Here is a 25,510-nt window from a genome sequence, read left to right on the forward strand (position 1 = left end):
ACACTAAATCATCTCTCCAGCCCCTTTCTTATATTTCTTACATGTAAAAATACTACTGCAAATTCATCTCTTAGAACAGTGATTCTCAGCCTGTGTGTTGCAACCTCTTTGGGGTTACATATCAAATATCCTGCATATCAGATATTTATATTACAATTCATAACAACAGTAAAATTACAATTATGAAGTAGTAATAAGTTTATAGTTGGGGGTTACCATATAAGGAACTATATTAAAGGGCCACAGCATTAGGAAGGTTGAGAACCACTACCTTAGAAGAAACTCAGTTTTTAATTTTTTTAAATATTTATTATTATGTATACAATATTCTGTCTGTGTGTATGCCTACAGGCCAGAAGAGGGCACCAGACCTCATGACAGATGGTTGTGAGCCACCATGTGGTTGCTGGGAATTGAACTCAGGATCTTTGGAAGTACTCTTAACCTCTGAGCCATCTCTCCAGCCCAGTTTTTAATTATTTTTTTAAGATTTATTTATTTAGTATGTATACAGTGTTCTGGCTGCATGTATTCCTGCATGCCAGAAGAGGGTACTAGATCTAATTGTAGATGGTTGTGAGCTATCATGTGGTTGCTGACAACTGACCTCAGAACCTCTGGAAGAAGTAGTCAGTGCTCTTAACCTCTGAGCTATCTCTCCAGCCCAGATTTTATTTTGTACATAATTTTTTATTGATTCTTTGGGAATTTCACATCATGCACCCCAATCCTACTTATTTTCGAGTCCTTCCATATCCACCCTCCACCCTTGTAACACCCAAAAGAAAGTAAAAATTTTAAATTTGTATTTTAAAGAAAGAAAGAAATGTCTCAGACCTGTTCCTCTATCAATCGTAGCCTTCTCTCCTATCAGACACGGCTGTCACGTCTCCAGTTCCGCTGTATTTGTACCATTCTGTACTTGTACCAATCCTTCATCTTGCCCGCCTCTCCACCACATAGTCCTTCACAGACAAACAGCTTTACTTGAAAATGTTCATTGCAATGAGTCATTGGTTTGGTTCAAAGCCTCTGGCTTCTGCTACACCATCAATACTGGACTCTCACCAAAACTCTAGGATGTCCTGCTGTTGCCTTGTGGCTATGGCTCCACAGGACTGGCTCCATCACACACTCCAGCAGCTCACAGATGGAGTAGATGCTGGGGGGGGGTGGGACTTCAAGGCCCTGGGTAGTAGCTGAGTTGGTCAGCCCAGGTCCTCATGAGAGCTGCCCCCTCCCCAGAGGGATGGAGCCTGCTCTCCCAAACTCAGCCCTGAAGCTGCTGTGGACTGAAGGGCAGGACCAGCTCAGCACAACACTTGGCCATCAACGTGGATTTATGTCGCAGCCCAGTCCTAACATATGCTAGAGAAGGGTTTGACCACTGAGCTCATAGCCCAAATTCACATTTCTGATTTGATTAGTACAGTAACCATGCAAGTCACTATATTCAGCTCAGGAAGACACCTACAAGATGTTATCTTCTTAGAAATCATTTACTCAGCCAGGTATGGTAGGAATGCCTTTGATTCCAGAACTCAGAAAGAAGAGGCTTATTCATCCAGAAAAAGACTCACTTTGCATGTGAGTGAGAATACATAGGAAATGTTGAAAAGAAAGATTAAGAATCTGGGATTTGAGGCTGGAGACACGGCTCAACAGTTAAAAGCATCAGCTGGTGGACCTGAGTTCAATTCCCAACACACCAGGTGGTTTGCAACCACCTGTAACTCCTACTCCAGTGGATTCTGATTCTTCTGCCTTCTCTAGACACCTGTACTCATGTACATACCTACATATCACACACATGCACACACCACATACATTCACTTTAAAATAATAAAGAATGAAGTATACAGAAGTGGGACTGAGCTTTCTAACATTAAGCCAATTTCAGTAAATAGAATCTGTGAGGGGCTGGAGAGATGGCTTAGTGGTTAAGAGCACTGGCTGCTCTTCCAGAGGTCCCGAGTTCAATTCCCAGCAACCACATGGTGGCTCACAACCATCTGTAATGAGACCTGGTGCCTTCCTTGCCAGCAGTACATTGTATGCTTAATAAATAAATAAATCTTAAAAAAAAAGAATCTGTGAGTAATTTTCAATTATAAAAATGAAGATAGGTAAGCTGGAAGAACCATGTAACTGCAGAGTACAGCTTGAATGGAAAGACATAACAAGCAAATTTTGAACGCCACAAACATTACGTCTTCAGCACTACGCAGCCCAATGTTTCCAAGGGGAATGATCTTCAAAAACCACTTTCCCAGAAACTGGACCCTGAAATAGTCTTTAATTTAATTTGCCAAGAGTAGGAATTTGCTGAACTATCAACAGTTCGTTTATGTCTGTTTGCTTGTTTGTTTGTTAAACTAGACATTTGTTTTTAATCAAGATTTGTTCAAAGTCCCACAAAAAGACAGAAGGAACATAACATTATCCAAAAGATAAACAAAAGCCATATGACTAGAGTTGCAGATTATATTTTTGTAAGCCTCCCTTTCATACACATATAGAAGTGGTCTTCAGCCGGGCGGTGGTGGCGCACGACTTTAATCCCAGCACTCAGGAGGCAGAGGCAGGCGGATCTCTGTGAGTTCGAGACCAGCCTGGTCTATAAGAGCTAGTACCAGGACAGGCTCCAAAACCACAGAGAAACCCTGTCTCGAAAAACAAAAGCAAAAACAAAACAGAAGTGGTCTTCAACCTTCCTAATGCTGCGACCTCTTAATACAGTTCTTTGTGTTGTAATGAGCCAACTATAAAATTATTTTCATTGCTACTTCATAACTGTAATTTTGCTACTATTATAAATCATAATGTAGATATCTGATATGGAGACGGTCTTGGGCGACCCCTGTGAATGGGACATTAGAGTTCCCAAAGGGATTGTGACCCACAGGCTGAGAATCACAAACAATGCTAGCTAGCATTTGGATAGAATGCTACCAATTTGAAGCACTGTCTAATCAGTTATCTCAGCTGATCCACTCTTTATTCCTATTTATATATGCCGAATCCAAAGTTGGTTAAAAAAAAAAAAAAAAAAGAATATGGACTTTGGAATAGAGTGATCTCAACACCAAACTCTAACACTTCCTCCACAGGCTTTTTTTCTTTTGGGGGGGGGGGAGTTTTGAGACAGGGTTTCTCTGTAGTTTTGAAGCTTTTACTGGAACTAGCTCTTGTAGACCAGGCTGGCCTCACATTCACAGAGATCCACCTGCTTCTGCCTACCAAGTGCTAGGATTAAAGGCATGCGTCACCACCACCTGGCATAAAATGTGTAGCCCAGGCTGGCCTCGAACTCCTGATCCTCTTGCCTCCGCCTCCTTCAGTAAATCTTACCAGCGTACTCCACCAACCAGCTTACAGGCATTTCTTAAACCTCTACCAGCTTCACTTTTCTCATCTGTAAAACAGGGGCAATGGGCCTATGTAATGAGGCAGTTTTAAGATCCAAGTCTTAAACATGCTGAGCAGCCATCACACAGTAGGTTCTAAAGAAATGGTAAATATATAGCATACTGCAGTGGCAAAAGTGGAGACTGATTTAATAAATATCATAAACTAAGTAATCAAGCTGAACCCAAATTTTATTGCTATACCGCTGCTAACAGACACAGGACAAATTCTGGGAAATGAACAAAGAGGAGAGAGAGACCAACCCACCCAGGTCTGAAAGAGAGAGAGCTCAGCCATTAACCATGCTTGCTGTTCTTTCCAGAGGACCTGTGTTTGACTCCCAGCACCTACATGGAAGCTCACAGCAGTCTATAGCTTCAGTTCCAGAGAATCTGACACCCTCTTCTGGCTTCCATGGATACTGGGTATGTATATGGTACATAAACATACATTCAGGCAAAACATCTGTATACATAAGTAAAATTTATATTTAAAAATCTAAAATAAAAAATGCATCCCCAGGGACCCACAGCCAAACATTAGGCTGAGCTCAGGGAATCCTGTAGAAGGAGAGGAAGAATTATAAGAGTCAGAGGGGCCAAGATACCCTAAAAGAAAACAGCCACAGAATCAACTAAGCAGGGCTCATAGGGACTCACAGAGACTGAGCCGACAATCAGGGAGCCTGTATGGATATGACCTACCTTCTTTGCATACATGTTATGGTTGTGTAGCTTGGGGTTCCTGTAGAACTACTAACAGTGGAAGTGGGGGCTATCTCTGAATCTTTTGCCTGCTTTGGGACCCTTTTCCTCTTACTGGGTTGCCTCGTCCAACCTTACTATGTGGGGATTGTGCCTACTTTTATTATAACTTGATATGTCATGTTAGCTTGACATCCTGGAGGCCTGCCTTTTCTCTGAAGGGAAAGGAGGAAGAGTGGCTCTAAGGAAGAGGGGATGTGGAAGGGAGGGACTGGGAGAAGAGGAGGGAAAACTGCAGCTGGGATGTAATACATGAGAGAAAAAATATTTTTTACAAAATGCATTCACAGGGCTGGAGAGATGGCTCAGAGGTTAAGAGCATTGCCTGCTCTACCAAAGGTCCTGAGTTCAATTCCCAGCAACCACATGGTGGTTCACAACCATCTGTCATGAGGTCTGGTGCCCTCTTCTGGCCTGCAGGCACACACACAGACAGAATATTGTATACATAATAAATAAATAAAATAAATATTAAAAAATATCTCCAATATATCCGTGTTCATGTGTTCTCACTCATAAGCACACAAGTATACATATATGAGCAAGTCAGTGACATACGGAGGCCAACACATGTTGGGTGCCCTGCTCTGTCGCCTGCTGCCTTAATTTCTTCATACACTGTCTCTCACTGACCCTGGAGCTTGCTGTTTTTCGGCTAAGCTTTGTGTGTTCTGCTCGCTGTGCTGGGGTTACAGATGCCAGTGGACACACTCGATTTTCTTCATATGGGCATATACTTAGGTCCTCTTACCCATTGAGTCCTCCAATATAGCCTTTTATTTTTCCACTCAACCCCTAAGCTCATGTCTCAGTAATATTCACACTTAAATTTTTCAATTAAAATTACATCATTTTCCACTATTCCCTTTCCTTCCTCCTGTGCCCTGCCCCCTCCCACCTTGCTCTCTCTTACATTCCATTCTTTAAAAAAAGCTTTAACTAGAACTGGGCATGGTGGCACATGCTTATAATCCCAGCACTGAGAAGGTTAAAGCAGGAATGCTTGCTACAAGTTTGAGGCCAGCCTGTGCTACACTGAAAATAGCAGGCCACAAAGGGCTACACAGTGAAGACCCAGTCTCAAAAAAAAAAAAAAACAGGGGCTGGAGAGATGGCTCAGTGGTTAAGAGCACTGACTGCTCTTCCAGAGGACCTGGGTTAATTCCCAGCACCCACATGGCAGCTCACAACTGTCTGAACATCCAGTTGCAGGGGATCTGACACCTTCACACCAATGCACATAAAATAAAGTTAAATAAACCATAAAAAAATAAAAAAAAATAAAGGCAGAGACAACACCCAGGGCCACTGAGACCAAGCTGCTTAGCATTTAAAAAAACAAAAACAAAAAACAAAAAAACAAGGGACCAGAGAGGTGGCTCCAGACAACTACTGGCTACTCCTTCAGAGCACCCAGGTTTGGTTCCCAGCACCTATATGATGGCTCACAACCATGTGTCACTCTAATTCCAGGGGATCCTATGCCCTTTTCTTACTACAAGGCACATATGTGATGCATAGACATACATGCAGGCAAAGCACCCATACACATAAAAACAGTATGATTTGTTTTTTCAAAAGAAACAAATTTTAAAAGTCCTATTAACTCCACTTAACACCTAATAACAGTCATAATTCCAAGTAGATCATATCACTGCCTAATTTATAAACTTTCAATGGCTCCCAAAAGTTGACAAGATGAAGCCTAAATTCCTCAATATGACTACTGATGGTGTTCACTGCCAAACCGGTTATTAATCTTACCTCCTCACAGTCCATAACTATATCAAACAGGACTTCTCAGGCCTACAATCAGACACGTTTACCCCAATCTCAGTATCTTTGGTTTGCATTGCCCTCGTCTAAAAAGCATCCTCTTCCTTCCCGCCATCTCAAAACCATCATGTAGAACTTGGTCTAACTGCCTTCGTGAAGTTCTCAGACGACACTGAGTAAACCACAGACTCACTTCCAGACAAATCCGTGGCACACAGGCTTCATTGGACACTCAATGGACTGCCAAAGGACTCAAATGTACATTTTCCATAGGGGAATTATGCAGTGTTTAAAACTGTTTTCCTCTAAGATACCTTTTTCTCTTATCTGCTTTTAATGTTCCATCTTTTATAGTGATATTAGATGTGTCTCATCTTCATGTCCTTATTTGGAAAAAAGGACTCTTGAAATGAGGCTGGTTTTTGAGCCATTTCGGGTTTATCCACAGCTCAATACAGTTAAGGAACTGTTTTAAAACTAAGCACTGTCTCCCAGTTAGAACTTTAACAGCCATGTGTGGCACTTCTTTTGTCTTTTGTTTGTCCTATATTAACTAGCCCTGGGTTGAACACAAAACCAGTACTATAAATGAAACAGATCCTGGCTTTTAAAATCTGATGTAACACTAACCAAAACCAGAAGTGAAGTCAGTTCAGTGTCCTCATCGTCTCTCCTCCCCGAACACAAACTGCACATTTTCAGACTATTCCTGTCACCTCACAAGATCACTAACTTCACTCCACTAACTTTTATTTATGAACTAAAATTTTACCCTTGGTTTCTTTAGCATCTCCTCAGTCTCTCTCCCTGATCCTTTAACTGTCTCACTACTTCCCATCTATTTTTTAAATATTTTTTTTCATATTGGGGACTGAAGCTCAGTCATGATAGGCACACGCTCCACACCCCAGCACCATATCGTATGTGTGTGTTTGTGAGTGTGCATGTGTGTGTGTGTGTCTTAGTTAGGGTTACCTCTGCTGTGATGAAACACCATGACCAAAGGTAACTTGAGGAGGAAAGGGTTTATTTCTCTTATATACCCTAAACCATAGTCCAATGAGGGAAACTAAGACAGGAATTTAAACCTTGTGGGAATCTAGAGGCATGAGCCGTCAAAGAGTGCTGCTTACTGACTTGCTCCTTCCTCAGGGCTTGCTCAGCCTGCTTTCTTATAGAAGCCAGGACCACCAGCTCAAGGGTGCTGCACCTACAACAGGCTGGGCCCACCCCATTAAATCACTAAGAAACCGCTCTACAGACTGACCTTATGGAGGAATTTCTCAGTTAAGATTCCCTCCCCTCAGCTAACTATAGCATGTGTCAAGCTGACATAAAATAGCCAGAACAGTATGTGTATGTGTGTGCTCTTGAGAAATCTGACCAAGCATAGGCCCCCAGCATGCTCAGCAAGCACTCTACTACTGACTGAGCTGCACCCAGTCTCTCAAAATTTTTATGGTTACTTTCAATTGACTTTAGAATCCAACCTCAAAAGCGTTAGTCTAATTCTGTAGTCAAGTTCCTACAGAAAAGACTTTGAAAATGTCCAATCTTATCGAATTATATTAAGAATATTTCATGCTGCACTACTGTACAGCTATGGCAGAAAGCACAAAAGTTAACTGCCTTTAATCTCAGCACTCAGGAGGTAAAGGCAGGCAAATCTTGAGTTAGACTGGTCTATAGAACAAGTTCCAGTACAGCCAGGGTTACACAGAGAAACCCTATCTCAAAAAATCAAAAAAGACTTAACCATCAGTAGACTATAGTGTTTCTTTTTGGGTTTTGTTTGAGAAAGGGTCTCCCTACATAGCCCAGTCTGGCCTCTAACTCACAAACCACCTGCCCTAGCCTCCTGCTGGGATTACAGTCCTATGTCACCAGGCTGTCTTAAAACAGATTTCTATTTATCACTCAATTACAAAACGTCTACTAGATTAATGTGCAGCCAGACTCTAAGAACGTACACATTAGTACGCCTTTCATACAGAAAGGAAGAATAATTGCCAATAAAGTTTACCTACAGTCTATAGCTTTAAGATTTATTTTTATGTGCATTGGTATTTTGCCTGCATTTATGTGTGTGTGATGGTGCCAGGCTCCCTAGAAACAGAATTACAGACGGTTGTGAGCTGCCAAGGGTGTGCTGGAAATCGAACCCGGGTCCTCTAGAAGAGCAGCCAGTGCTCTCAAACAGTGAACCATCTCTCCATTCCCCTCGCTTTAAACAGATGTGACTGGTTGAAGATTTTCTTTCTCTTTTGGGGAGAGTTGGGGTGGGAATATGTATTTGTTTGTGTGGGTATGTGCAAATGGAGGTCAGAAGCCAGCACTATCTTTCTGCGGTTGCTCAACTTTCTCTCTTTTTGAAGATAATCTATGATTATGTAGCTCTTAGCTGATCTGGAATTCAGTACACAAACCAAGCTGACCTCAATCTCAGAGATTAGCTTGCCTCTGCCTCCCAGCTACTAGGATTCTTAACAGTGTGTATAACATGTCCAGTTTACTTCATTATTTTGAAACAGGGTTTTCACTGAATTTGCAACTCATGCATTCAGCTGGCCAATAAGCTTCAAGGATCCACTGGTCTCCGCCACCCCTGTGGTGAGGTTAACTACAAATACTGGGCTTTTACACTGGTGTTGGGGATCCTCAAATCCTTATGCTTGTATGGCAGGCACTTTACCAACTAAGTTGTCTCTTCAGCTCCTATTTTGTTTTTTGTTTTATCTGTATATGATTTCTTGTGTATGTATGGATATACACATGCCACGGAGGTCTGAGGGCAACCTCAGATGTAAGACCTTTAACCTTGTTTGAAACACAGTCTCATTTGCTCATACAGAATCTGCTGGCAAACATCTGGGGACGCTCCTATCTCTGCCTCCTATCTTGTACAGGCTTCATACAGGTTCTGGAGATCTGAATTCAGGTCCTCACACTTGTGTGACAAGTGCCTTACCCACTGAGATGTCTCCTAGTCCTATTTTTTTGTTTGAGACATGGCCTTGTCATATAGCCCAAGCTAGCCTTTAAACTATGATCCCCATTTCAGCTTCAACTCTAATCCCAGTTTTGAGATTACAGGCATGTATCACAACATCCAAGGGCTCAGAATTTTCATTATCAACAGAACCAATAAAATATTGATCAAAAAAAAAATACAAACCGGGCAGTGGTTGCACATGCCTTTAACCTCCAGCACTTGGAAGGCAGAGGAAAGTGGATCTCTGTGAGTTTGAGGCTAGTCTGGAGAGAGAGAGAGAGAGAGAGAGAGAGAGAGAGAGAGAGAGAGAGAGAGAGAGAGAGANAGAGAGAGAGAGAGAGAGAGAGAGAGATATCCAGGACAGTCAGGGCAGTTACACAGAGAAACCCTGTCTCAAAATATCAAATAATAATGATAATCCAAATAGGATAATACCTGGAATCTCATTTTAGTTATCCAATCAGAACAAAAATCTTATACAAGCACAGACCAACCACCTTTCCCAGTAGAAACTCTGCTTAGTTCTTCACCTGTAATGGGTTTTGTTTTTTTGGGTTTTTTTTTGGTTTTTTTTTTTTGGTTTTTCAAGAAAAGGTTCCTCTGTAGCTTTGAAGCCTGTCCTGGAACTAGCTCTTGTAGACCAGGCTGGCCTCGAACTCACAGAGATCTGCCTACCTCTGCCTCCTAGAGTGCTGGGATTAAAGGCGTGCGCCACCACCGCCCCGCTGCAACGGGTTTCAAAAGGAGCTTGTGGCACCATGACTGAACTTCTGAACTTTCATACAAGAGCAGTCTATTACTTGATGCACTTGGTGCATTCCTACCTTTTGGATTAAAGAAAATATTATGTAGAATTCTAGTTTTAAAAAGGGATCCATATTAATAAGCCTAAGATATTAAAATTGCTACTTATGCATAAGCAGTTTTGATGATGTTCAATTACCAAAAACTCTACTGAAAGCAAATGTAGTGATGGATGGAGTAAAGCATGCCTGTGACCCCAGCATTTAGAAAGCAGGGGCACACTGGAGGCCAGCCTGGGTTAAGCTGCTGCTGTGTGAGTGTGGGTTCCTCAGCCCAAGCAGAAGAGAGACTAGCAGATCCCAAAAGCTGCTGACCAGTCTAGCCAATCACTGAGCACCATCTTTAGTAAGAGAACTTGTCTCAAAACTAAGGTGGATTATGGAGGAAGATACCCTATGCTGGGCATGACAAATGCACACACACAAAAACACCCTCTACTGAGAACCTACTATGTATGGTGCTCACATGAAATAATAAGGGGGTACTAAACAACACAACTTCTGAACACAAATTTCTTATCAAATCAGGCAACTAAGATATAGGCTAGCATGGGAGTTAAAACAATAGCTCAGCAGTTAAGAATGTTAGCTGCTCTTCCAGAAAATCAAAGTAGCACAGGTCTTTAATCACAGCACCCAGGAGGCAGAGGCAGTCAGAAAAACCCTGTCTCAGAAAAATTTTTAAAAAGTGTGTGTGTGCATAAATTAACCAAAAATATGACAAGTATTATAAGCTGTAAGTTTTTTTGAAAGGGCCAGCAAGATGACTACATGGGTAAAGGTTCCTGTTGCCAAGCCTGGTGACCTGAATTAGAACCCCCAAATCCACATAAAGGTGGAAGGAGAAAGCTGACTCTGCACCTCCACAAAGCTGTCCTTTGACCTCTACACATGCACTGTGACATTCCTACATACACACATCACACAATCATACGAGCAATCAAGACATACATAATAAATAAGTGGTTTGGATTTTTTTTTTAAAGAGGAACAGCAAAATGGGTACAGGGAGTTGCTAAGTCTGAGTTTGCTCCCCAGAACCCAAGGACATAAATATACCCCCCCTAAGTTGTTCTCTGGTCTCCATACATATACTGTGATATGCAGGTGCATGCACACACATACATATGTAATTTTTTTTTTTGAGACAGAGTATCACTATGTAACTCTGGCCATCCTGGAACTCACTATGCAGACCAGGCTGGCCTTGAACTAACAAGATCCACCTGCCTCTGCCTCCCAAGTATTGCAATTAAAGGTGTGCACTACCCAGTTAATAAATGCAATCTTTAAAAAGGGAGCAGGGGTAGAGCAGTGGTGGCGCACACCTTTAATTCCAGCACTCGGGAGGCAGAGGGAGGCAGATCTCTGAGTTTGAGGCCAGCCTCATCTTCGAGTTTTCCAGGACAGTCAGGGCTATACAGATAAATTGAGGGGGTGGGGTATTTTTGAGAAAGAAGCTTTTGATCCAACAAGATATTAGGATTAAGACAAGCCAATATGATTTACCAAGAACATAAGGAATATCAATAATAATACCATACAGAAAAGGTATTTTTTACTTTTATTGCATTTTTATTTATTTACTTTGTATATATGTGTGTTCATACATGTATATGTGTGCATGTTATAGCAGACATGTGGAGGTCAAAGGACAACTTGTAAGAATCATTTCTCACCTTCCACCACGTGGGTCTCTGAAACCAAACTCAGCTGTTAGGCTTGGTGGTAAACACTTTACCTGCTGAACCACCTCACCAGCACAGGAGACAAAAAATTTACGAAAGCAAAGTCAAGATAACATCAATTAGAAGAAACAGCTGATTAACCCTACCCCACTCCCCCAGATAGGGTTTCTCTGTTAGCTTAGACCTGGCCGTCCTGGAACTCGCTCTGTAGACCAGGCTGGGCTCAAATTCAGAGATCCACCTGCTCCTGCCTCCTGAGTGTTAGGATTAAAGGTGTGCGTCACCACTGCCTGGTGATACAGCTGATTCTTAGTAGATGAAAAACATCTAAAGAGTAAAACAACGTGAGAGAAAAAAAACACAAAAGATGACACAAACAAAGGTGCTAACTTTGGAATATTATCATTAAATATTTATTAAATACCTGCTACATGTCACACTGTGCTAGGTATTAGGAATGCATATATTCAAGAACAAAACGACGTCTTTGCTCCTATGGAGTGTAGTAGAAAAACAGATAATAATCATGCAAGCAGGTATATCATTATCATAATAGGTCCAATGGAAAAAAAAGCAACAAAAGCCAATAACAGGGAATAACAGGAAGGGACTAGGCAAGACAGGGTGATGAGAAAGAAGTATCTCTGATACTCAACATAAGCTTAGGCACTTGGGAGGCAAAAGCAGGTGGATCTGTGAGTTTGATGGCAGCAAAGGAAATTCCAGGATAGCCAGAAGCCAGAGTAACAGGGTGACTCTCCCAGGAGAGAGGGGATAAAGTCCATGTAATAACAATTTAAGAGGATAAAAAGAACTGCAGCTAGATAATCATGAGGACCAGAGTTCAGATCCTAGTACTAACTTAAAAAGGTTTCACAGCACACACCTGTAACTCGAGCCCCAAGAGACCAACACCTCCTTTGGCCTTTGTACAATTCGTATGGACACACACACACACACTCACAAAATTTTCTTTCTCAAACATACAAAGATAAACAAATCTTTACAAAGAAGAGTGCAAGGTCAGCCTGGCTGACAGAGTAAGTTTAAGTTTAAAGCCTGGCAATTTAAACACTGTTTCAAAATACAAGGTGAGGTCATGTTCAATCCCTACCACAAACAAAACCAAAAAGGAAAAGGAATGGTAGGTTTTTAAAGTTTTGTGCAAGTTTTTAAGAACACACGTTTAAAAACATGACTTGTCCAGGGCATGGTGATACATACATATTTATAGTTCTATAATTCTAGTACTCAGGCAACTGAAGCAGGAGAATAGTTGTTGAGTTCAAGACCAGTCTGGGATTACACAGCAAATTCAAGGCTAGCAGGAGCTGCAGAGAGAGAGAGAGAGAGAGAGAGAGAGAGAGAGAGAGAGAGAGGAAAAAATTGGCAGAGCATTTACCTAGCACATATAAGGTCCTGAATTCAATCCCCTGCTACACACACACACACACACAGACATACCCAACACGCACACACTAATAAGTACTTCCTCAGCTACACAGGGAGTCTGAGGCCTGGGCTATATGAGACCCTGTCTCAAAATTCAAATAAATAAGACTGTCCAGAAAAAAAAAAAAAAAAAAGAAGTGCACAGACCAAGTATGAAGTTCTTAAATAACAAACTAAAGTGACAGTAACTTTGGATCACATACAAAGAGGAGGAGTGGCCCAAACAGTAAACAAATGCAAAATATTATACTTAAAATAAATGTTAAGTATGGAAAGAAACAAAAAAAAAGAGCTACTAATTCTTTGGCATTGAGGCGGCGTCTCTAGGAACTACAAAATAGATGGACACAGCAGCAGCATGCCTACCTACACACTGCAGCTCCGATTTTGATATGGTATGTTCAAGTTTGTTCTTTTAAGATGCACCCAATACACCAAAGTGTAATGAAATAAAGATTCAACCTGCCTGACCTCAAATATATAGTCTGCCCCTCACAGGGTCTGGCAGTAACTGCTCTGAGCTCGCTCCCTCATATATAAAATGAGGATAATAACTACTTCATAACCATGAAGTAAGCTACTATAATTTTCTCCCTACAGTCACCCAAAATGTTGAATAGTCTGGAGAGTATTTTAATTTAATTATTATTTCCTAATAGTATATGGAGGGAGGACCAATGGTTGATGCTAACAGAAGTTTCTATTCTCAGAGAAATTCACAGATGGAAATAGAAAGTTGTACAACAGAAATAAAATGGGGGGGGTGAAGTAGAAATGTGGCTTCTTCTAAATTCTAGAAGCTCTGCAAGGAAGGCTTCAACATTCCCTAATAAGAGAAACTTGAGCTAAAAGCAATATGAGTCAAATTCAATGACTCAAGAAATCACCGGATATCTTCCCAGCAAGCTATAGTTTCTCCCCAATGTATCCTCCTTTTTGTGTGATGCTGGCTAAAATAAATCAGAGATCAGCAAGAAGGGTAAATTGGCTACAGGAGGGAAGGGAACTCTCAACCATTTCACAGCATCTCTACCATTAAGTATTTGTGGGCATGTTATGCAAATTATAACATTTTAAGCATTTATTACGTATACAAGCTATATTTCAAAGGAAAACAAAAAGGTTTACTCGCAATAAAACTTTAAATATTAATTTTAGCGAAAAGAAATCCTTTTGCCTAGAAGTAACTAAAATCTACTTCCTCCCAAACGTAGTCATCACTTCCTCTCTTATGTGCACTATGTAAAATTTCCGGATTTCCTACCAAGTTGGCATACAGACTCCCTAGTATTCATTCTGATCTCCCAGCATAAAATCTAAGCACAGAAACCTCCTAATCTTACTCGGAGTCAATCTGTTATCAATTCCTTAAAGAAAAGTTTAATAAAGGTAGTAGTGACTTCACAACTATACAACACTGTACCTTTGCCAAAGCTCAAACTATATACCTAACGCTGGCCAATTTTATCACCTACAAATTATATATCAATAACATAAACATTCATTCATTCAGCAAATAAATTTATTGAGTGTCTAATATGTGCACCAAAATTTATAACAAATTTTTCAGGTTGGATTATCTGAGTCCTACAAGTAGCATACTTTACTAAATTGATACTGTCCCAAAACTGTTAAATGAAAATGTTTCAATTTCTGGATCCTGAATGTCACCCTCAATGGTGGCCTCTACTGCAGTATCATCACCACCTTTCTACCAGCTTCCATTATAGAGATGAAATGTATGACTAACTTAGTCCAACCATTGTTTTAATACAAATGTTTCCAACATAAGCAAAGCATTAAGAACCTGCTGTATACAGCACATATTTTTATGTAGTCTTTGTACCAAGTTTTACTTTCTTTTTTTTTTTTTTTTTTTTTTGATTTTTCGAGACAGGGTTTTTCTGTGGCTTTGGAACCTGTCCTGGAGCTAGCTCTTGTAGACCAGGCTGGCCTCAAACTCGCAGAGATCCACCTGTCTCTGCCTCCAGAATGCTGGTACACCACCTGGCTTGTACCAAATTATCACACCTCCAGCACATACTGACATTACTCTAGGTTCCAACTGTATGTGACCCAGTGGACTGACTCAAAGATCTAGAAATCAAGTTTTTTTGTTTCCCAAGACAGCATACAATTGGAAGTAAATGTGGAGCAAACATGGATTCAAATTCCAGAGCCACTTCTTACTGGTTATATGCATGGGCTTGGAATAGTCACTTGTACGTTCTGACCTTCAGTTTGCTCAAAGAGCATTTCACTGACTTGTAGAGTCTATAATATACTCTCCACCTAGCAAGATTACTAAATAGCAACTCAACATTATTTGTTACCTTTCTTGGTTTACAGACTAAAAAAAAAAAAATCAGGAAGGCTAGTTAACAATCCATGTTATAGAAGATAAAGGAGAGAGGGCAAAACGTTTAAGAGCGTTTCTTGCTCTTCCAGTAGACCAAAGTTCAACCTGGAATTCCAGCACATATGTCAGGCAGTTCAGAACCATAACTGCCTGTAACTCTAACTCCAGGGGGATCCGGCCTTAGAGAGCACTTGAACTCACGTGAGCATTCCCATGCACAGGCACACAATTAAAAACAAATAAATCTTTTTAAAAATCCATGTTATTAATGGATGGTCAGCTGTGAACCTATACTTCCTGCCTTCACAGCCCAATTCATCCCTTACCCATCCCACTAGTTCTAGTTTTTCAAACTTGAGTTGCTATGTTTAGAAAAGTGATTTAATTTTAGAAACCTGGAAAATTCTTCTGAGTAAATTGAGCAAAACCTTAATCTGCCCCAGGGGGAAAAGTCTGTGCAAAACAATTATTTCTAACAAGAGAAGAATTTTCTATGGGGGTTATAGACTTTAACCACACAAATGCCACCAAAACTGCACACACAGTGACAGAAAGCAATCTGGAACACACTGCAGATTTTCCCCAAAAGGAAATACCCTCCCCTCATCTAGGGTTGCTAAATCTTCTAGGTGATCTGAATTCTTCCCGGCTCTGTCACCAGTCCAGAGCCTTAAACCAGAACCACAGCAGTTGGTAAGACGAAATACCCTGGACAAACCCCACTTCTCAAAAATATCCCCCGGCTCGGCAGGGAGGTCCAGAGGGTATTTGCTCCTCGATGGACAGAAAAGCCACCACGAGGCGCTCAGAAGCCCAAATCCTTTCCCCCAAGGTCATTCAAGTCAGTGAAGACGGGGCGACGGAGAATCTGCAAGCTTCCCGATAAAGAACACTGCGGAGATTTTTTTTTTTTTTGAGGTGTGTGAAGGGGGATGGGGGGTGCCTGCTCTCTTCCCCTCTCCCACCCCGAAGTGTGAGCACCCGCCTCGGCATTTCCGAAACAAGCCACAACAAGCTCTGCAGTGTTAGGAAAGGGGCTGACGCGATGAAGAAACAGATGCTCCGAAGCAAGATGGGTCTCTCTCGGGCCGCAGAGGCTCCGGCGAGGTAATTAGCCCAAACCGCAGGCACCTCGGAGAGGTCCCCACCGGGCTCCGGAACCCCCGAGACCCACCGTGCCCGGAACGCCGGCTTTCCCCTCGCTCGTCGCCCCGCCAGCTGCAGGCCAAAAGCGGCTCCCGAAACCGCACTTCATTCCTGCGCTTCGGGAAGCCATGGCTCCCTTCCCCGGCGGGCCGCGCGCTGCGGAAAAAGTTCACCGCGGCGGCGGGAGGGGGCCGGCGGCTGCCCGAGTGCCCCTGCAGATTCCACCATTAATTAGTCCCCGGGACTGCCGACTGGCAACTTAAACAAAGCGAATGCCTCGAATTCCTTCCCGGGCCGCGGCGGTCTGGCCGCGAGCGAGACGGAGCAGCGCGCCCCGCCGGCGGGAGCCGCACGGGCCGCAGTCCCGGCCGACAGCTGCGGACGCCCCGGGGCCGCCACGGGCCTCTCTCGCCGCGTCCCCCGCGTGCCCGCCGCGTCCCGCACACCGGCCGCGGCCCTTCCTGTCCGCTCACTTCCTTCCTCCCCGCCCGCCGCCCCGCCGAGCCCGGCGAGGACCCCGACGCCTCCGCGGGCCGCCGCGGCCGCGCTTGCCCTCACCCGGCGTCTCCTCAGTCTCCTCAGAAACGTCCCTCCCCCTCCTCGAGAGAGGGAAAAAAAATCTCCGGAGTCTGTGTCTCTCTCTCTCTCTCTCTCTCTCTCTCTCTCTCTCTCTCTCTCTCTCTCCCTCTCTCCCTCTCTCCCTCTCTCCCTCCCTCTCTCTCTCCCTCTCTCCCTCTCCCTCCAACTCCGGCCACACTCTCTCGGGCTGGCCCACCGGAGACCTCCCCTTCCCGGCTCCGCTTCCACAAGCCGCGCGCACTCCCCACCGCCCCCGGGACACCCCGGCCGAGCACCCGCCGCCACACAAGCCGAGCCCTCGGGCCGCCCGCCTGGCCGCGCTCCCGCCGCCGCCTCACCTCTGCAGCTCCGGCCCGCGCTCCCGCCGCCGAAAGATCCGGCGCTTCGCTCCCAGCGGCCGGCGCCTGCTCCGGCTCCCCGAGACTGACAATGAGGGGCGGGGCCTGATGTGGCGTCAGCGTTCCGGGGGCGGGGCGGGGTCGATGCCACGCCCCTAGGCCTTTTTGGGGGCCCTCCCACTTCCAAACCCAGAGGGTTTGAATCCAGCCAAGTTTTCTTTGCCTTCCTCGGTAGGTGCTGGGCTCCCAGGGAAACCTGACTTGGAAGGCGAGACCGAATTCAAAAGGGACGCTCTCAGAGACGTTCGGAGGGTGCCGTGAGACCATGCATACAAAGAGATTAGCCCAGAGCCTGAAATGGCGTAATCGCTCAACAATTACCACGCCTACTTAGGGAGTGTGGAGAATGAACTGGGCGTGGCTAGGAGGTCATGAGTTCTAGTCCCACTAACTCCACATCCATTCCTCGTGAGCTGCCAGAAAAAGTCCTTTCCTATCTCTAGTCCCCACTTTCACCTTCTTTCAAATGGGAATCGGCAGTGGCCAGATGGTCTCAAAAAGTCCCACCAACGCCTTCCAAGTGCAAAGAACGAGGGCCCAGAGAAGGGTCAAAGGACTTCGAAGGTAGCTCAGGACCCACAGCCAGCAGAGTACAGGCTCACAGTGAGAGACGTTCTCTCTGTGGACGCCCTCCCACGCGCTGGCACCCAGCAGCCTGCACAAGCCGGGACACAGATGGACTAGAGGCTGCTTCCGCTCTGACTGCGGCAGTATGGTTGGTCTCTGGAGACGCCTCTTGTGTAAGCTCTTTATTGCCTATGGAACAAAGGCCAAATCCGTGGCCTGGTATGCTAGCTTCCTACCTTCATACACACACTCTCCAAGGTTTAACAAAACTTCCCTCGGGCACACCCACTGCTTTCCCACATCTGGCCTTTTTGCTCATGATCTCTCCTTGTCACCTCATCTCCTGTGCATGTCCTCCTGGTTTCCTCCAGGCAAAAGCCTAATGGCATTGGCTTGAGCTCTCACAGGACCACGGACACCTCGTAACTTGTATCCTGTTGACCTCCAGCTGGGTGTGGTGGTGGCACATGCCTACAGTCCCAACACTCAGGAAGCAGGTGCATTACTAGTTTGAGACAAGCTGGGCTAAGACAAAAAGAACGTGCCTTTAAAAAAAAATGATGCCCGTCATGGCCAATGCACACTGATAGACAAACGCTGAAGCAGACGTAACAGGAGGGTCACGAGTCTGAGGTTAGCCTGGACTACCCTTTGGGGCTGAGGCTAGAACTCCGTGGGTAGAGTGTTTGTCTAGAATGCCCAGTGCTCTGGCTCGAATCACCGGCACAGCATAGACTGATGTGGTAACACGCACCTGTCATTCCAGCACTCGGGAAGCAGAGACAGGAAAAGCAGAAATTCAAATTCAAAGCTGGGCATAGTGGCCAATGCCTTTAATCCCAGCACTTGGGAAGCAGAGGCAGGTGGATCTCTGTGGGTTTGAGGCCAGCTTGATCTAGATAGTGAGTTCCAGGACAGCCAGAGCTATGTAGTGAAAACCTGTCCAAAAAAATTCAAGTTCAGGACTGGAGCGATTTCCCAGTGGTGAGAGCATTTTGCAGAGGACCCAGGTTCAGTTCCCAGCACCCACCTGGCAGCTCCCAACAATCTGTAACTCCAGTTCCAGAAGATCTAATGCCCTTTCCTGGTCTTTGCAGGCACCAGGCACTTCCATACATGGTACACATACATACATGTAAGCAAAACATTCACATAAAAATTTAATAAATACATTTCTTATGTTGTTTTGGGGTTTTTTTTTGAGACAGGATTTCTCTGTGTAGTCATGACTGTCCTGGAACTTGATCTGTAGACCAGGCTAGCCTGGAACTCTGATAACTGTCCACCTCTGCCCCCAGAGTGCCTGTAATGTCAACACTTGGGAAGGACTGCTTGTGTCTCGCCTGGGCCACACAGAGAGATGCTGTTTCAGGAAATCAGCAAGCAAAATAAGTGTGATATTACATACAAAACACCAGGCACAGCGTGGTTATAATTCTTATTTTCAAAATGACCACTGTCGGTGATATTTCCAGCTTCTAACATCACATCCTTGTGATGATTCACCCAGCCACCAGATGTGTGGCACAGGCCGGTAATCCCAGGAGTTCAAGGCCAGAGTGGACCACGTGACATTGTTAAGACCCTGTCTCAAAAAAAGAAGAGAGAGAGAGAGAGAGAGAGAGAGAGAGAAGAGGAGAGGAGAGGAGAGGAGAGGAGAGGAGAAGAGAAGAGAAGAGAAGAGAAGAGAAGAGAAGAGAAGAGAAGAGAAGAGAAGAGAGGAGAGAGGAGAAGGAGAGAGGACAGAAGAGAGAAGAGAGGAGATAAGAAGAGAAGAGAAAGAACCCATCCGATTATTTCACAGGGGAGGACCTCAAGGGGTTGACATAAGGAAGAGGCTTAATGAAAGTGGCCTTTAGAACAGAAACCAGTTCCCCAATCACCAGACCCCAGGTGGATTCTGCAGGCCCCAGGGCATCAGTCTTGGCACGCCTCCCGGTTGGCAGCTGCAAGTTCTCTCTGCAGGTTCTTGCAGCAGAGTGACCTGTTTCTGCTCTATGCCTACTCACAGAGAGATGGATATGTATTAGGCTGCCTTGGCTGCCCCCGGTCTTCCAAAAGAACCATGGCACGGCCCCAGGAATTTCCAAAACCCTAGTCTGTGGGAAGAGGGGAAGGGCTTTGGACTTCTGATTAATTTCCTGTGTTGCAGATAGACAAATAAATGTCCTGAAATGCCTGGGCTGGTCCCCAGGGGCCCCTAAAAATTGTGGTTTATTTTTAGAACTAGGAGATTCAAAGCTGCTACTTCCCATAAAAAGTAAGCATGGTCACAGAATCGTTTCAGACACAGAGAGGGCCTTTCCTGTGTCCCTCTATCTGCTAAGGCTGACTTAAGACACCGCTAATAATCACTCAGAAAGAAGAACCCAGAATAAACAGGGGAGGGTCTGGAGGTCTCTGAAGTGTGCATGACCCCATCAATCACTAGCTCATTCGAGGCAAAAGCTTTGGAATGAGACAGCTCAGGAGTCAAATTATAACGCCACCAGTTACCGGTTATGAAGCCTCAGACTTGCACATCTCTGCACCCCAGTTTCTCATCTGCAAAATGAAAATAATAATAGTACCTACCTCCCGCCATGGCTGTTACGAACTGAATGAAATAGTGCGTGGAAGAACTCAAAAGTTCAGTGCTCAGTTCATGCCTGAAATGGTGGTCGTGTGTGTGTGTGTGTGTGTGTGTGTGTGTGTGTGTGTGTGTGCGCGCGCGAGCACTCATGAATGTTATTGAGACCGGAACCCAGGGCTTCATACATGCTAGGCAAGGGCTCTACTATTGAGCTACATCCCTAGCCGCCTGCTGCTATTTCACCAAGTCCTTCCAATAAATCTCCCACGTACTGGCCTCTGGGCTGGAAAGACTCAACAACAGCCCTGCCCTTGAGGAACCCTTAGTAGAATGAACAGGGTGGGTTTCCATGAATAGGCAGGGTAGATGTCTGCTGAGTGTTCTCAACTAGGAATCACAAGTCATGGAATCACAGGTGTGGTGTACGTGAGGCCTGCACTTAATAGTGTATGCTTAGTGTACATATAGGGAAAAATCCCGAGGCAGGAAGAAAACACTAGGACTTTCACCCTTGTTTTCATTCTTTTGCTTTTCCTGTGTGCATGTAGAAACTTTCCAAAAGAGATCCAACTAAATGCCGAGGGGGAGGAAAGTGGGTGAAAATACAGCAGCAAGACACATCTGTAGAGGGGATCTGTGCCAGCTGTGCATAGTGCCACAGAGAGTCCCAAAGGTAGCTGGGTGTGGTACCACACGCCTATAATTCCAGCACTCCAGAGGCAAAGGCAGGAGGATCAACTCAAAGACAGACTAGGTACAAAAGACCCCTTTCCTAAAACAAAGAAATAAAAAGTTCTGCAAACCCCATCTCATTTTCTGTGGGGTTCCGGTAAACATTTCTAAAGATGGAATTCTTTGCCCAAGACACAAGATCCCAGCAACCATATATTCATTCACTCACAATAAAAGCTTCAACCCAGAGAAAAACAAAGAGTTGAACTTTAGGAGCTGGGGCCACACCTCCACGGCAGAGCACATACTGAGCCTTTGTGAGGCCTGCCTGGGATTTGATGCATGACAGACATACAAGTGTTGGGGGGTGCATGACTAGGGAAGGGCACCAATCCTAAGCTTACTGCTTACCAACTTCAGTCTCAACTCAGTCCATCAATTCAAATATTAGTCCCTTCTGGAAACATCCTCAAAGGCACACCTAGGAAAGATCTGGGCCTCCAGTACCCCAGACACACGGACACTGTGGGATGTCCCTCCCAAAGAACAGCGAGCTGTCAGCTCTTGTGTCTGGTGTGCCTAAACTTGCACTTTCGTTTTCCCTCAGTGTTATCTTCCTGTCGTTTAATTCTTTTTTTACAAGCAGCACGTATTCCTCTGTCATCAGAAAATAAGGCAATAAAAGCATATATAAAAAGAATGTTATCCAAGCTAGAGTTGGCTCACCTTTGTTGGTTCACAAACAGTAAATTATAAGGCAATAATGAATGGGGCTGGGAGCAAAGTCTCACAGGAATGGTGGAAAGTGAGAGTGGGGAGGAATAAAATCACCCTCCATCTGCCTGCCAGCCTCCGAATCGCACGGTTTATGCCCTCACATCCCAGGGCCCCCACCGCTACACCATTTCACTCACTGTTCTACCTACGAACACCTTATGGACCCTTTTGCATAAACTAGGAATCTCCGTGAGTGATGAGGGCTCTGACCCCACTATCTCTCACAAGGCTACAGGAAGCCTTTATTGCTCATTTTAGGAAAACAAGGCTTAGAGGTAGAGCAAGTCAGAGAGGCAGAGTTAGTTATCTAAAAGCACACATTTACTTGGACCGAAACCAAGAGCAGAGCTAAACCAATGGCTGGGTCCTTGAGGTTGAGGATGTATCTCATGGTAGACGGGTAGTGTGCAAGAGGTTTGGAATCCATCCTCAAAACAACTCTCCGCTCCAAATGGGCAGGAGAGCTTGAAACAGTCACTAAATTCTTCATCAGTTCCCCCACCTCCTTAGGATAAAAACATACAATGACACTTTATGCAAATTAAGTACTCTGTATGTTGGGGTGCAAAAGAAATCCATTATCCCAGCCCTCTAGGGACTGGGTGTCACTCATCTCTGGCTCTCCCGCTGCCCTCCTCCACTAGCGTTTATCTCCGGGGCTGTTTAACCCCTGTTAGCACATACTTAGGACCGTCTTCCTTGCACAAACCCGTTTCATTCCCCTCCCCACCCAGTCTGGGACCTCCTTGAAGACAGGAACAATGCTGATTCATCCCTGGTGCTTTTTCTACCCTTAATGCAGCATCTGGCACGCACGCCTCCATTCCTTTGCTCTTTATTTATTTCACAACAAATGGCTGGGTGTTTAACATGTGTCAAGGCTACACAGTCTGACCTTTAGCAAAAGTCCCTATCTTCCTGAACTTTGGGACTTCTGAGGTGGAGAGATAGGGCAAGGAATACAATCGTTTAATGATATTAGCACTAAGTATTACACAAGGAATCAGGCCATATGCTATGAGGGATAGAGGGACACCAAGTGGGGACCCAACGGAGTCTTGGAGAGCTGGAAGACTCCTTTAAGAGGACGTGGGTTGGAAGCTCAGAGAAGTTAAGGAACCTACTTGAGATCACACAGCTAGGAAGGAGGAAAGCTGGGACATAAGCTGGAGAATGACTGATTCCAATGACAGTGCTATACTAGAAAGCACCGCCCTTTTATGTCCTCCATTTTTTTTTTCTTCCTTGTAATTAGTGAAAAGGGATCGTGGTCTGCCCATCACAGTAGCCTCCAGGTCCAGAACTGTTTTTGAGGTCTCCGCCCATCAAGAAACTAAACCTCTGGGCACCAAGAACTAAGTTAAGACTCAAAAAGACACCCGGAGTCTAACTCCAGCAGGTCCAGCAATTTCCTAGCGTTATTACGGACCACTCACCTACACACCCTCAGCATGTCGCCCCCTCCACGAGAGCACTGGGCCGGAGCCCTCCCTCCCTGCGCCCCGGCAAGCGCAGTGGCGGCTGCAGGATCCTGGCCACGCGGCTGCCGCACTGGCGCAGGGCTGGGGCTGCGGCAAGGGCGCGCAGCGGCGGTGACAGCTCGCTGCAGCCTGGGACGCCGCGCTGCAACAGCTCCGGCTTTTCCCACCCACGGGCAGGGCGTTCCCGCCAGCCAGCTTCCTGCAGCCGAAGGCCGGGGCGGAGGGCCCCGGGGCCTGGCAGGCCGGGTTCCTGGCTTTCTCTGCGTTTCCTGAGCCGGACGACCGGGGGATGGGACCCGCGGCGCAAAACTCCTTCCCCGGAACGCGGCCAGGAAGCCGCGTCCTTGTGAACTCCGGGTCCTCCTCTGCCGGGAACGCGCCGGGAGGAGGGTGGTGTTCGGTGACAGTCCTTGCACCGGGGCGGGAGGCCGCACACTTATCCCAAGGAGGCAGGGCCCACAGTGCGGCCAGATTCCAACCTTCTGATGTCAGCCTGTTAACTCCATCCTTCGGAAGAGCACACCGAGGCTGACAAACGAAGGGCAAGCGCCAGGTTGTGCGTGAGATTCGAGAACAACTTTAGGACGCACTCTACCTCAAGTCGTCCAGTTTATCACAGCAGACTTTACCCACGGGGCCGGGAACCGGACAACCAGAGGTCACGTGGGCTCTTCATCACACCGCTGGCCAGGAATTTGACTTCAGGCTCCCGGTTCCAGTCCTCAGGCCATTCCATCTACTACACCGCCTCCTCGCTCTAGTTCAGTAACCCAGAAAGCTGGGACCTTATGTCATTTCTTACTAGTTCACAGAACTCAGCAGAAAGCAGTTAACTCCAAGAAGATTTTGGACCCTGGCACCAAAGCTAAAACTTGGGGCATCAGTCTGACTCTTTCCACAACCTTAAGAACTAGTGAAAATTCAACCGCTCAGACTTTTTCTGATCATGGTGTTCTCCATACTTCCTTTCCTTGTGGCCAAAAGTCTGGTTTAAACGGCAAATGTAAAGTCAGGAGCTGGCTCGTCCTTAAAATGTCTGCCACGCAATCAAAAGGACCTGTCTTTCTCACTTTAGTACACACACACACACACACACACACACACACACACAAAGTGGGTGTGGCTGGGCTTGGTAGCACGTGCCTTGAGTTTGAGGTCAGCCTGGCCTATCATTCCAGGACAGCCAGGGCTACACAGAGAAAACCTGTCTCAAACACACACACACACACACACACACAACGACAACAAAAAGCTGGGTGTGACTACCCAAGCCTATCCGGCTATCTCTAGGAGGTAGAGACAAACAGATTCCTGGGCTCATTGGCTGATCCAATTAGCTAAACCAATGTTCAGTCTCCTTGAGAGACCCTATCTCTAAAAGTACAGGTGGTGAGTGACTGAGGAGGGTTGTTGACTTTTGGCTTCCATATGTATGTGCACACAACAAACACAATTTTTTTTTGTTTTTGTTTTTTGTTTTTTCGAGACAGGGTTTCTCTGTGGTTTTGGAGCCTGTCCTGGAACTAGCTCTTGTAGATCAGGCTGGCCTCGAACTCACAGAGATCCACCTGCCTCTGCCTCCCAAGTGCTGGGATTAAAGGCATGCGCCACCACTGCCCGGCCGTACAAACACAATTTTTAAAAATGCAAACGCTGCGTGTGCATGTGTGTGTCAGAGAGGCTACAATGTACACACGCTATGGAGGCCGGAGGTCAACATCCTCAATTGCTCTCCACATTGTTTTTTTCTTAAGATTCGTTTTGTTTTTTAAGTCCTGTGTGTGTGTGTGTGTGTGTGTGTGTGTGTGTGTGTACCTGAGCACAGGTGTCTTTGGAAGCCAGAAGAGGGCATCAGATCCCCTGGAGCTTTAATTACAGATTTTTGTGGACTGCCTTCTGGGTACTGGGATCCGAACCCAGGTCTTCCTCACAAGCAGCCAGAGCTCTAACCACTGAACCAGCACTCCAAGCCCCCTCCCCATTCCTTCCCCTAGCGCTCACTGAATCAGATAGGCTGGCTGGCCAATGAGCTCCAAAGACTCATTTCCCCAGTACCAAGATTACAGTGATGCAAAC

At 45.3% G+C, this 25,510-nt stretch overlaps 1 protein-coding gene across 2 annotated transcripts in view; it reads right to left on the bottom strand.

Moving 5' to 3' along the window:
- Positions 1-23,529, bottom strand: part of Luzp1 (leucine zipper protein 1) — an 80,925-nt gene extending 57,396 nt beyond the window's left edge. The window contains exon 1 of one of the 2 annotated variants that reach the window (XM_050150908.1): positions 23,390-23,529. The gene's annotated coding sequence lies outside the window, so the exon portion shown is untranslated. Of the gene's footprint in view, positions 1-17,305; positions 17,405-23,389 lie in introns of those variants that run through there. The other variant, XM_050150903.1, reaches the window with a different exon arrangement.
- Between the last annotated feature and the right edge of the window lie 1,981 nt (positions 23,530-25,510).

The sequence above is a fragment of the Alexandromys fortis genome, unplaced genomic scaffold, assembly GCF_014885135.2.
Source record: "Alexandromys fortis isolate MF-2015 unplaced genomic scaffold, M_Fortis_MF-2015_v1.1 scaffold_26, whole genome shotgun sequence".
NCBI classification, from domain to species: domain Eukaryota; kingdom Metazoa; phylum Chordata; class Mammalia; order Rodentia; family Cricetidae; genus Alexandromys; species Alexandromys fortis.